This window comes from Magnolia sinica, chromosome 14 (assembly GCF_029962835.1).
Source record: "Magnolia sinica isolate HGM2019 chromosome 14, MsV1, whole genome shotgun sequence".
NCBI classification, from domain to species: domain Eukaryota; kingdom Viridiplantae; phylum Streptophyta; class Magnoliopsida; order Magnoliales; family Magnoliaceae; genus Magnolia; species Magnolia sinica.
In genome coordinates this window covers 8099832-8112402 of record NC_080586.1, presented here as the reverse complement: position 1 = coordinate 8112402, position 12571 = coordinate 8099832, and positions in this window count along the sequence as shown.

Here is a 12571-nt window from a genome sequence, read left to right as displayed (position 1 = left end):
AGCAATTTCGTTTGGATTCATGGTCATTTCGATGCACTTCACAGTCAATTTCTTTCACTTCACGGCCATTTCCATGCATTTCACGGTCATTTCGCTTCACTTCACGGTTATTTCCATGCATTTCATGGTCAATTCCAGCGCTTCCGTTTAGATTCACGGTCATTTCGATGCACTTCACGGTCAATTCCCTTTACTTGATGGCCATTTCCATGCATTTCACGGTCATTTCGCTTCACTTCACGATCATTTTCATGCATTTCACGGTTAATTCTAGCGATTCCGTTTATATTCACGGTCATTTCGATACACTTCACGGTCAATTCCCTTGACTTCACGGTCATTTCCATGCATTTCACGGTCATTTCGCTTCACTTCACGTTCATTTCCATGCATTTCACGGTCAATTCTAACGATTCTGTTTAGATTCACGGTCATTTCGATGCACTTCATGGTCAATTCCCTTCACTTCACTGCCATTTCCATGCATTTCATAGTCATTTCTCTTCACTTCATAGTCATTTCCATGCATTACTGTCATTTCCATGCATTTCATGGGCAATTCACTTCACTTCACGGTCATTTCTATGCATTTCACGTTCATTCCCGGCGATTCCATGTTGATTCACAGTCATTTCCACGCATTTCACAATCAATTCCCTTCACTTCACGGTCATTTCCATGCATTTCACGTTCATTTCACTTCACTTCACGGTCATTTCCATGCATTTCACGGTCATTCCCGGTGATTCCGTGTTGATTCACGGTCATTTCCACGCATTTCACGGTCAATTCCCTTTACTTCACGGTCATTTCCATGCATTTCACGGTCAATTCCCTTCACTTCACGGTCATTTTCATACATTTCACGGTCATTCTTGGTGATTCCGTGTTGATTCATGGTCATTTCCATGCATTTCACAGTCAATTCCCTTCACTTCACGGTCATTTCAATGCATTTCACGGTCAATTCGCTTCACTTCATGGTCATTTCCATGCATTTCACGTTCATTACCGGCGATTCCATGTTGATTCACGGTCATTTCCACACATTTCATGGCCAATTCCCTTCACTTCACGGTTATTTCCATGCAAACTTCCAACCCTTAAGTAATTGAAATGGCAAAAATCTTGCCTAAATCATCAATGATCCTATTGAATGAAGCAGACGCATAGGCACATATCTTTGCCACTTATCAGGCTAAACTAAGTGGTCCCTCAAAAACCCTTGTACAAGTGGGTGCATGGTTTAGTGATCCAAACTGTTAGTACAATTATCCAGACTGGGATGTGACATGCACCAAAAATCTCTCAAATTAGAACATCCTAGCTGTAGAAAATATGGCCTTTTTGGTTGAATGTCAGCTGGTTTTGTGATCCAAACTGTTAATATGATTATCCTGCAATTGGATGTGACATGAACCAAAAATCTCTCAAATTGTAAAAAAGGTGGCCTTTCTGGTTGAATGTCAGCTGGCTTTGTCTGTTGCTGTACTTTCTGATTATCCTACAATATGATTTTTTAACTGTTATTTCTGGTCACACACTGAAGGTTAGGTATTTTCACTTTTGAGGAGATATTTCCATGCATGTTCAGTAGGGTTGAAACGATCCGAAGACCAATTTTGTGCGGAAAAGACAGAGAAGCAGAACTCTGCAACTCCCAAACTCAATTGCCTGAAAGTGATGAAATTACAAACAACCTCCAGTGATAGCTCTGAAGGAAAGAAACACAGGCATATGAAATTTTACATAAATGAGATAAAGAAGAAGATGAAAATATGACTTCAGTTAAGATATCACCAAACTAGCAGAAAGGAAAGGAGATCCATTCCCTTTTTTTTTCTTTTTCTCAACAGCCTCATAAAACACAATACCATGAATTTCTTAACACCAGCTTTTCTTAGGTTTCCATGCGCAAAACTACAATGATACTTTTAGAATTAGAGCTTTTGAAGCTCCAATACAACACACTCAAACCAAATCACTCCCTCTAAAATTCCCGCAACCTTCACGCTCATTTCCATGTTGTTCAATCATTTCTTTAAATGATTTATGATCATAGACTAAAAAATTAAGTACATTCGAAACTCAAGTTGGCCACATAATAGAAAACAGTGGAAATAAAACAGTCGGGGTCGACCGGGTACCCGGTCAACCCCAACTCGCTGTACATATACTCGGTCGACCGGGTCACGACCCGGTCGACCCCATTTCCCTACAATTCACATAAGTGGGGTCGACCGAGTCCTAACCTGGTCGATCGGGTAACTGTACAAGGATTTGGGGTCAACCGAGTTTGACTCGGTCGACCCCTACTATTTTCTATAGCAGGCATTTAATCTGCACTATTTTCTATCATGTGGCCCACTTGAGCTTTTTATTTCCATCATTTTCCATCCATTAGTGGTTTTGTATTTGAGATGGTGTTACCAGCTCGACCCTTTTGATTTTTACTGGCTGCAGGACATATCCAGGCTTCTGGAAAGAAGCTAAGCCAATCAATGTGACCACTTTTTTCCATTGATGACAATCCAATAAGTTCCGAAAATAGCTTATCCACACTTCCAAACATAGATATGATAATGGATCGAAGGATGTTATATTGTATCGGTCAATAGAGAAAGGGCCTCTATCATCATCAGGTGAAGGATTCAAAGTGGAGGATGTGGGCCACCATCTTCTAATTGAGAATCTCTATTTACATGAAGGGGGAGAAGGAGACGATAGTGATTTAGAGGGATGTTATTCCATGGGTCGACAGAGAACGGACCGCTATCATCATTTGGAAAAGTATTTGAAGTGGAGTGTGTGGGCCACCATCCACCAATTAAGAGACATGATTTACTTGAAGGGGCAGAAGGAGATGGTAATGTACTGGAGGGTATGTTACTACATGGATTCACAGATAAGGGCCGCCATCATGGTCTGATGAAGGACTCGAAGTGGAGGAGGTGGGCTCGATCATCAGATCAATGGTGAGGATAAACCAACTATAGACGGCACATGTACAAACTCAGTGTACAATAGGAAAATATGCTATTTGTTACGAACATGACGTAACTCAGTTTTTCTTGTTTAGATGAGTCACCATGACATTAGTAAACTTGGTAGAATTTCTCACAGTCCGTGTTCACAATATCGGTATCGATGCATGTATGACACCCTTGGGATACATAAACATCTGTCTTGTACACAGAAATGTTTAAAGGCATGCATTTCACGGTCAATTCCCTTCACTTCACGATCATTTCCATGCATTTCACGGTCAATTCCCTTCAGTTCACGGTCATTTCCAAGCATTTCATGATCATTCCCGGCAATTCCATATTGATTCACGGTCATTTCCATGCATTTCACGGTCAATTCCCTTCACTTCACGATCATTTCCACGCATTTCACGGTCAATTCGCTTCACTTCACCGTCATTTCCATGCATTTCATGGTAATTCAGGGCGATTTTGTGTTCATTCACGGTCATTTCCATGCATTTCACGGTCAATTCTATTTATTTCGCGGTCAATTCAATGCATTTCACGGTCAATTCCCTTCACTTCACCGTCATTTCGATGCATTTCACGGTCATTCCTGACGATTCCGTGTTGATTCGCGGTCATTTCCACGCATTTCACAGACAATTCATTTCATTTCATGGTCAATTCAATGCATTTCACGGTCAATTCCCTTCACTTCACGGTCAATTCCGCCGATTCCGCTTCACTTTACGGTTTGTGGTTTCTCCTTGCGGCCCAAGTTCTTCGATCTACAGATGATAGCCCACCTTGTCGCACTCTCTCGTCCATTAACATCTCCTGCACCCCTATCTGTATGTAAACCGGGCTCCTTGCTAGGCAGATGGTAGCCCACCTCCTCCACTTGGAATCCTTCACCAGAACATGATGGCGACCCTTTATCTTTGAATCGATGGTAGGCATTTAATATCCACTGTTTTCTATTATGGGTCACATTGAGCTTTGGATCTACTTCATTTTTGGGTACGTGATCTTAAATCATTTAAACAAATGAATGAACAGTATGGATATATGAAATGCATTGAATTGACCGTGAGTTTGAAAGTTGCAGAGTTCTTCTGTCTTTTTTGCATAAAATTGGTCTTCGGATCGTTTCAAGCCTGCCTTTAAACATTTTTTCAAATTTAATTTGGGCTGAAAAATATCCATGCTTGAGAAGATTATGACATTCAAACATACCCTACTGAACATTGAATTAAGTCAACTTTTTATGGTGTGAGAAATTCTACCAAGTTTACTAATGTCATCGTGACTCATCTGAACAAGAAAAACTTAGTTGCATTATGTCACAACTGGAAGGGGGGACAATGAAATGACTGTGAATCAATACGGAATCGCCGTGAATGACCGTAAAATGCATGGAAATGACCGTGAAGTGAAGCGAATTGACCGTGAGAAGCGTGGAAATGATCGTGAATCAACACGGAATCGCTGGGAATGATCGTGAAATGAGTGGAAATGACCGTGAACTGAAGCGAATTGACTGTGAAATGCATGGAAATGACCGTGAAGTGAAGGGAATTGACCGTGAAATGCGTGAAAATGACCGTGAATCAATACGGAATCGTCGGGAATGACCGTGAAATGCATGGAAATGACCAGGAAGTGAAGCAAATTGACAGTGAAATGCGTGGAAATGACGGTGAAGTGAAGGGAAATGACCGTGAAATGCGTGAAAATGACCGTGAATTAACACGGGATTGCCGGGAATGACCGTGAAATGCATGGAAATGACCGCGAAGTGAAGGGAATTGACTGTGAAATGCGTGGAAATGATCGTGAATCAACACGAAATCATCGGGAATGACCGTGAAATGCATGGAAATGACCGTGAAGTGAAGTGAATTGACCGTGAAATGCATGGAAATGACCCTGAAGCGAAGGGAAATGATCGTGAAATGCGTGGAAATGACCGTGAATCAACACGGAATTGCTGGGAATGACCGTGAAATGCATGGAAATGACCGTGAAGTGAAGTGAATTGACCGTGAAATGTGTGAAAAGACCGTGAAGTGAAGGGAATTGACCATGAAATGCGTGAAAATGACCGTGAATCAACACGAAATCGCCAGGAATGACCATGAAATGCATGGAAATGATCATGAAGTGAAGTGAATTGACCGTGAAATGCGTGGAAATGACCGTGAAGTGAAGGGAATCGACCTTGAAATGCATAGAAATGACCATGAATCAACACGGAATCACCGAGGATGATCGTGAAATGCATGGAAATGGCAGTGAAGTGAAGCGAATTGACCGTGTAATGCTTGGAATTGACCATGAGGTGAAGTGAATTGACCGTGAAATGAATGGAATTGATCGTGAAGTGAAGTGAATTGACCATGAAAGTGAAGGGAATTGACCATGAAATGCATGGAATTGACCGTGAAATGAAATGAATGAAATTGACCGCGAACTGATTGAAATTGATCGCGAAGTGAATGAAATGAATTTTTGACCATCGACTTGATGGAATCTTGGAAAATAAGTAGGTTGGTTAGCTAAAGTAGCATCTCCTACCCCAAAATCCTATATGGTACGTCAAGTAACTCATTCTGGTTTAAGAGATATGTTTATTAAATGAATAAAGAAAGAAATGAATAAAAAGAGAAACTTTTTTATATGCTTATATATACATATTTATATAAATATGTATTAGAGAAAAATGTAGGAGAGAAAAAGTTCTCCTTGTAAAATAAAAATAAAAATAAAAATAAAGATAAAAGAAGATAGTACACAGGTAGAATAGCGAGTTGGGGTCGACCGGATCCAAACCCGGTCAACCCCAACTCGTTGTCCACCGTTTTGCAATCAGTGGATTATGGGTATAATTATAGATACGGCTATGGCTACGGTTATAATCCATAGCAAAAGAGCGCGGGGCATTTTCTTCCTGACAAATAGGGCCGTACAGCTGGGGTTTATTCTTGGGAGCTCAAAATGAGTGGGCTGATTTTTGGGAATAGGCCATAAATGGGTCGTACAGTAGGAAATTTCTCTTTTTATTTCTTGCCGTTTATTTGTGTAATTAACAGTTGTTATCTCAGTTAGGGAAAATATCATACCTACATAAGAACCTTTATTCTTGGGTGGAAAGTTGCCCTTTACCTCCAATTAGGGAAAATATCCTTTAATTGCCAAACATGTTGTTATTTCAGTTGTAACCATCAAACTAGAGAGACCCTGGATGCACACAAGACGGTGCGCACCCTTACAGTGGGGCCCACCTTGATGTATGTACTTTATATCCACGCCGTCCATCCGTTTCTCTGGGCCATTTTAGTGCATTATCCCAGAAATAAAGCAGATCCAATTATAAGGTGGACCATACCATATGAAACAGTGGAGATTGGTCATTAATGGGCACAAAATTTTTATATCAAGGTTATAGTTTTTTATTTATTTTTTTTCATTCATCACTGCTTTTTATGATATGGTTTACCTACTAATTATATCTGCTTCATCTTTGGTATAAAACTCTAAAATAACTTGAAAAAACGGATGGACAGCCTATATTTAAAAAAAATGAATCAAGGTGGGCCGAAGGTAACGGCAGCACCCATCAAAGTGGGAGCCGATTACGTGCGGCCCCGCCCCACCCAAGATGGTGCGGCCCTCACCGTGGGGCCCACCTTGATATGTGTATTCTTTATCTATGCTGTCCGTCCCTTTTTTAGATGATTCTAGGTTAGGAGCCAAAAAATGAAGCAGATCCAACCCTTAAATGAACCAAGATACGAAACAATGGTAATGCTCCACCATTAAAAACTTCCTAAAACCATCCGTGATATCATCCAACCTGTTTATAAGATAACACGCATATGGATGAAGCAATAAAAAATAAATTTCAGCTTGATCCAAAACTCTTATGGCCCATAAGAAATTTTAAATGGTCAAAAACCAATGTTTCCAGTGATATGTACCATATGATACTTCAATCTACTTCATTTTTATAATCATAGTCGAAATGTTCTCATAAAACGGATGGACGGAGTGGATATAGAATATATATATCTAGGTGAGCCCCGCCATAAAGGCCGCACCGTCTTTGGTTTGGCCGGTGCCGCACCAAATCCGCTCCCGTGCAATGAAGTCTCTCACGCTGTTTCCATGCCTCGGGCATGAAGTAGTTAAAACTTTAAAAACTTAAAAGCTGACCCAACATCATCAGGAATGGAGTAGAAATGAGTGCTGGGATCTCAGCCGTTCATTGCGTAACCTGTACGTGATGGGGTGTTATTTGATGCTTCGGCGGTGTATGATGTTTGATACACCGGCAAATAGAAATTGAACAGTTGCCATACATTAAATCAAATTAAACTGACCAGATTCTAGAACCTACTGCCACTGAGTCACATGCCCAATATCATATTGCTTTAGATATCTTAACCTCTGATTCGTTGATGATTGTTTGTTGAATTAAGACCGTTGGATTTTTTAATCTTAAACTATCCCACAAATGTTGCTTAATTTTTCGATCGTGGTACATATAAACTGGGGCACACGATTTGAACAGTTTAGCTTAAACTAACTGTATTGTAGTATGCCATTTCTAACTAATTTTTAAGTGACCGTGTATCATCAATTATACTCAACCAGAGTACCGAAGTTTTTCTTTTACTTGCTGAGGAAGGACGCTTGCTTTTCGGCGTAAAATAGCCGCTACGAACCAATTCTCCTGCACGACGCGCACATCACACACGCTTGCACGCGTGATATATCCAAGCCCCTGACCCAAAATCAGATCGGTGATCTCGTCCGTTGTATTACAATTCATTGTTAAAGAAGTGTCTAACAGTCCAAATCCAACATAAATGCATGATCCAAGCCGTTGGGCCCAGATGATGAGTGGCTTTCATCTTTGTACACAATCTTCGCGCGCATCGGTGGAAACCCAAGACTCGGAATATCGCCGGTGGATCGGGGCCGGGTCCACATTTGATGATTTTCTGAGTCTTGCTTTCAAGCGAAATAAAGGCCCATTTATGGCTTTCATTAGCAGGGGTTGGACTTCTGTTTCAGGGACGCCGATTAGCTACTGACGGCTTCAGTAGCTGTCTAGTTACTGAAGTGACGTCACCAAGTTATGTGGGATCCACGACGATGTATGTGTTATATCCATACCGTTCATTCATTTGAAGAGATCATTTTAGAGCATTAGCCAAAGAATGAAGTAGATCCAAAGCTCAAATGGACCCCATCACAAAAAACAGTGGGGACAGTGACGTCCACCGTTGAAATCTTTTTAGGGTCTACCGTAAATGAAGCAGATTCATAGTAAATCGCATTTACCTAGTTATGTTTGAGATATAAATATTTTATTTGAATGGAAGTAAATGGGAGGAATTTTAGCTGAGACTAAATAGAGGTACATTAGTGGAATTAGGAATACGGCCATAAATGAAATTTGAGATGTGCTTATGAAGTATAATGTATATAAATATTTCACATGTACATTATACATGTAAACAGAGGTGTTGCTATGCAAATGTATGCCATACATGTGTCACACTAATGATACTCCAAAAGAAAGCGAACATAAGCAAAATTACTAAAATCACACCAAAATATGGGATTCAAGCCATCTAAAGGATGACTATGTAAATGTATGGTTAAAAATATTAGTAAGTTTGAGGCCTACTCAAGACTTAAAATTTCATCAATTTTTTTTTTACTAAAGTATATAATTCAATAGGCTTAGTAGAATCCTTTTATTAAATATCGCATATGTACATTAAGTTGAGATATTCAAACAAAATATATTAAAAATTTTAAATGCATTCAAATTCCTCCTATTTAATTCCATCCAAAATAATATTTTAATTTCAAATGTATTTCATTTAATCCCATCTAAATACAACTTTGTAAGCCATTTAATCTCAATTCATTGATATCCCCAATAACTTTACTATTTCAAATTATTATACATATGTGATATTTAACACAAGTTGTAATACTCCCATTAAAATATATAGTTTGGTAAAAATAAAAAAATAAATTCAGACTTTGAGTAAGCTACAAACATAAGGATCATAAACAAACAATTTGTTAATATTTTTAAACCGTTCATTTAAATGGCCAATCTCTCAACAACTTGAATCATTATATTAGTGTGATTTTAGTGATGTAGGCAATAATGGAACTGTTTCAAAGAATCATTACAATGCCACGTGTATGGCATATATGTGCACAGCAGTGCTTTTGTTTAGATGTGGGACTCCACGGAAGGGAGCTCAAAAGGACATTTTACCTAATTTATCACACATTTTCATTTATAAACCCATTTACTCCCATTCAAATGAACATCAAATGCTATTGAACTTCATTTACTCCCAATTTCTCCCATTTACTTTCATTTACTTCCATACAAATGCTTATAACCATTTCATTAGTACTAGAAAACTAAGTGATTCTTATCAATTATGTAAGAAAAGGTTGACTGTTAGTACCACCCATTGTTTGGGGACCACTTTTGATTATCCATCCCTCTCAAAAATTATTTCAATAGATGATCCTGACTATCTAACTTATGGTTGGGAAAATGGATGGTTGACATTGATCATGTTAGAAAATGTCCAATCACTAATCTTGAGCATCCATCATGTAGACCTGCCTCACATTTGACCCTTCCCCTTTGACTAGTGGTTAAAAAAAAAAAGAAAAAAACAAAAGAAAAAAAAGAAAAAAAAGGACCATCCATATTGATCATGCTAGAAAGGGTCCAGATATTGTTATGAACCAATGACCATACATCGCTTGTGGCTCATCTTTGATAATCTATCTATTTGAAAAATAACTTAATCCATAAAAATAAAAACATATATATATATATATATATATATATATATATATATAACATTAATCAGATCGATCCTAACCATCCAAGTAGTGGCTGGGAAAGATAATCCATAAGTCCATATTGATTGTACCATAAAGGACCCATCATCAAATCGGGCCATTCATGATGGTTCACGTTGATTATATTATAAGAGATCCGATATTCTTGAATTCCACCGTAGGTCGTCTTGGACACGCCTTTTTGTTGCTCTTCCCTCCCAAAATAACTGGGATCGTTGATCCTTGCCACCATATCAACCACTTAGAAAATGGACGGTGGTGTATAGTGGTTATAATTAAAATACTCCGATCACTTGTATGGACCGTCCAACATTTAGTGTTGTCGTGCAATGGGAAATAAATGGACGATCCATCATTGGCCACCTGAAGATTGTGGAGATGGAGGGACCCACGCATGGAATGTCATTGTTTTGATATTTTCTTTGTTTCATTTTTTTTTAAATTCTTTCACAAGTTGACTTCACCTGATCCAAAGCCAAAATGTCATCCAAACGCCGTATATTGGTAGCTTCCATGGAAGTCTACTTCCGGACGGACGGACCAACGTCTGCATATCTAAACTATCTGCATGTGGAGTTTTCTGCCCAACCCAAAATGACAAGTGGTATTCCAAAAGCAGGAGAGGGCATGGATCTAATGCATGTTTAGTCATGATGAACTACATGGACATAATACACTTGAGGTCTTGATATCTATCCCTAGCAGTGGTGGCTAACATGAGTGAATGTCAGTGCAACATGGGTGTGTACTAACAAGCTAACCCTAAAAAAAAAAAAAAAATAATACATAAAAAATGTATGGATTTAATACACCATGATCCATAGCTCAAGTGGTAGATTGAGTGAAAAATACCTAAAGAAAAGAAGAAAAAAAAACTGCATGGATGTTTAGTGAAAATAGTGAGAAAACTGAGAACAGATTTTGCGAGGTCCATGATAGGAGACAAAAATTGAAGTAGATCTAAATCTTAAATGGACCACATCACAAGAAAAAATGGTGATTGCCTACCATTAAAAACTTATTGTGGCCACTGAAGTTTTGGATTAAGTTGACATTTGTTTCCTTTGTTGCACTCAATCCAATCAAATTAAATCACTCACTCGTGTGATTGAGGGTCTAAATTTGGTTCATGTGAGTATGATGTGTCGTCGTTCCAAAGTCTACTCAGCTCAATGGTTGATTGAATTGCTGGTGTCCATTATTCTAGATAGACAAGTTAGAGATTGGAATCAAAGATTTAGAGTACTCTCGGCCATTAATATTGTACTATGTTCAGACGATTAATGAAAGGAAATGAGGCTAATCCTTCAAATGGATTCTTTTTATCTTGTGACAACAAATGTAAGTCAATGTACTTAAGAACTTATTCTTTCACCAACACTTTATATTCAAAACAATTCTCAAATAAAAAATAAATAATACACATTTAAATTAAATCAGGCAAAACATTACTTAATTCATTAATAATAGAAAATGATGTTCAACAAAATTAAGAAGTTATAAGACAACCAAATGAATAAACAAAAGATAAAAGGATAAGTGCCTAATACACTTATTGAAACAAACAATTGAGACAAGTGTGATTAACTAAATTGGAACTTAGATGATCACGATTTATAACTTGAGGTTGTATAAAAACTATCTCTGTTCTTAAAATATTGTAGTGAGAACCTCTAGCTAGTAGCTATGTAAAACTAAGATAAATTATAAAGGAAAGATAAATAAAAGATAAGTTAATGTTTGGTGTAGGGCGTATAACTCTTCTTCAATTTCTCTTTTTATATATCGTCGAGGCAATAAAACCTTATTAGGATTCCTTTGTTGCTTCTGGATCCTTTGTATCTTATCACTGCTCTTAAAATCCATTTGATTGCTCAGGAATTGGCGACTTGGATTGGGAAGGACTCCAATTAGATTCAGACTTCCTGACTTGTCGAATCTTCTTCCCGCAGGTGATCCATCGCGGGGTGTTCGTGGTCTATCAAGGACCAAGCCTAGATCCATAAGATTTCTTTGATCAAGGTGGCTAGATCCATGGTTAAATCCAAATCAATCTTAGCCACTCTACATATCCAGCGACGATCTACTATAACAATCCAAATAAATCTTGACCGTCAAATTTTAACCATTGATCAATGTACCCAATTAGTCTAATATGACCATCGATCTACAAGATCAACTGGTTCAATCTCAACCATTGATTTGGACATATCCGATCCAACTGTTCGTTAACTAATAAATCCAACCATATATTTAACCATCCATCCAACGATACAACCATCAAACCGTCCATATGCTAAAATCATCAGAATACTTGTCCATCCATCTACCATCCATCTAAACTGACCATCCATCTCACCAATAATCCATAGGTACATAATAAAGTCCATTACCCGATCTCATCTAGCCGTACATTTATCCATCCATCTACCCATACATCCATCCGTCCATCTATTATACATTGATCCATCCATCCATCTACATCATCCATGTACCATCAAATACATCCCAACCACACACATGCACCAAACACATCATGCACACATACCTTTCACATGTGGCATACATGCATCATATACATCACATACATGGACCACACACATGTGATACATGTGCCACACACGTGGCATGCATGACACATTACACGATATTAATGGTGCACGTTGTTTAAATCTAAAAGAAAA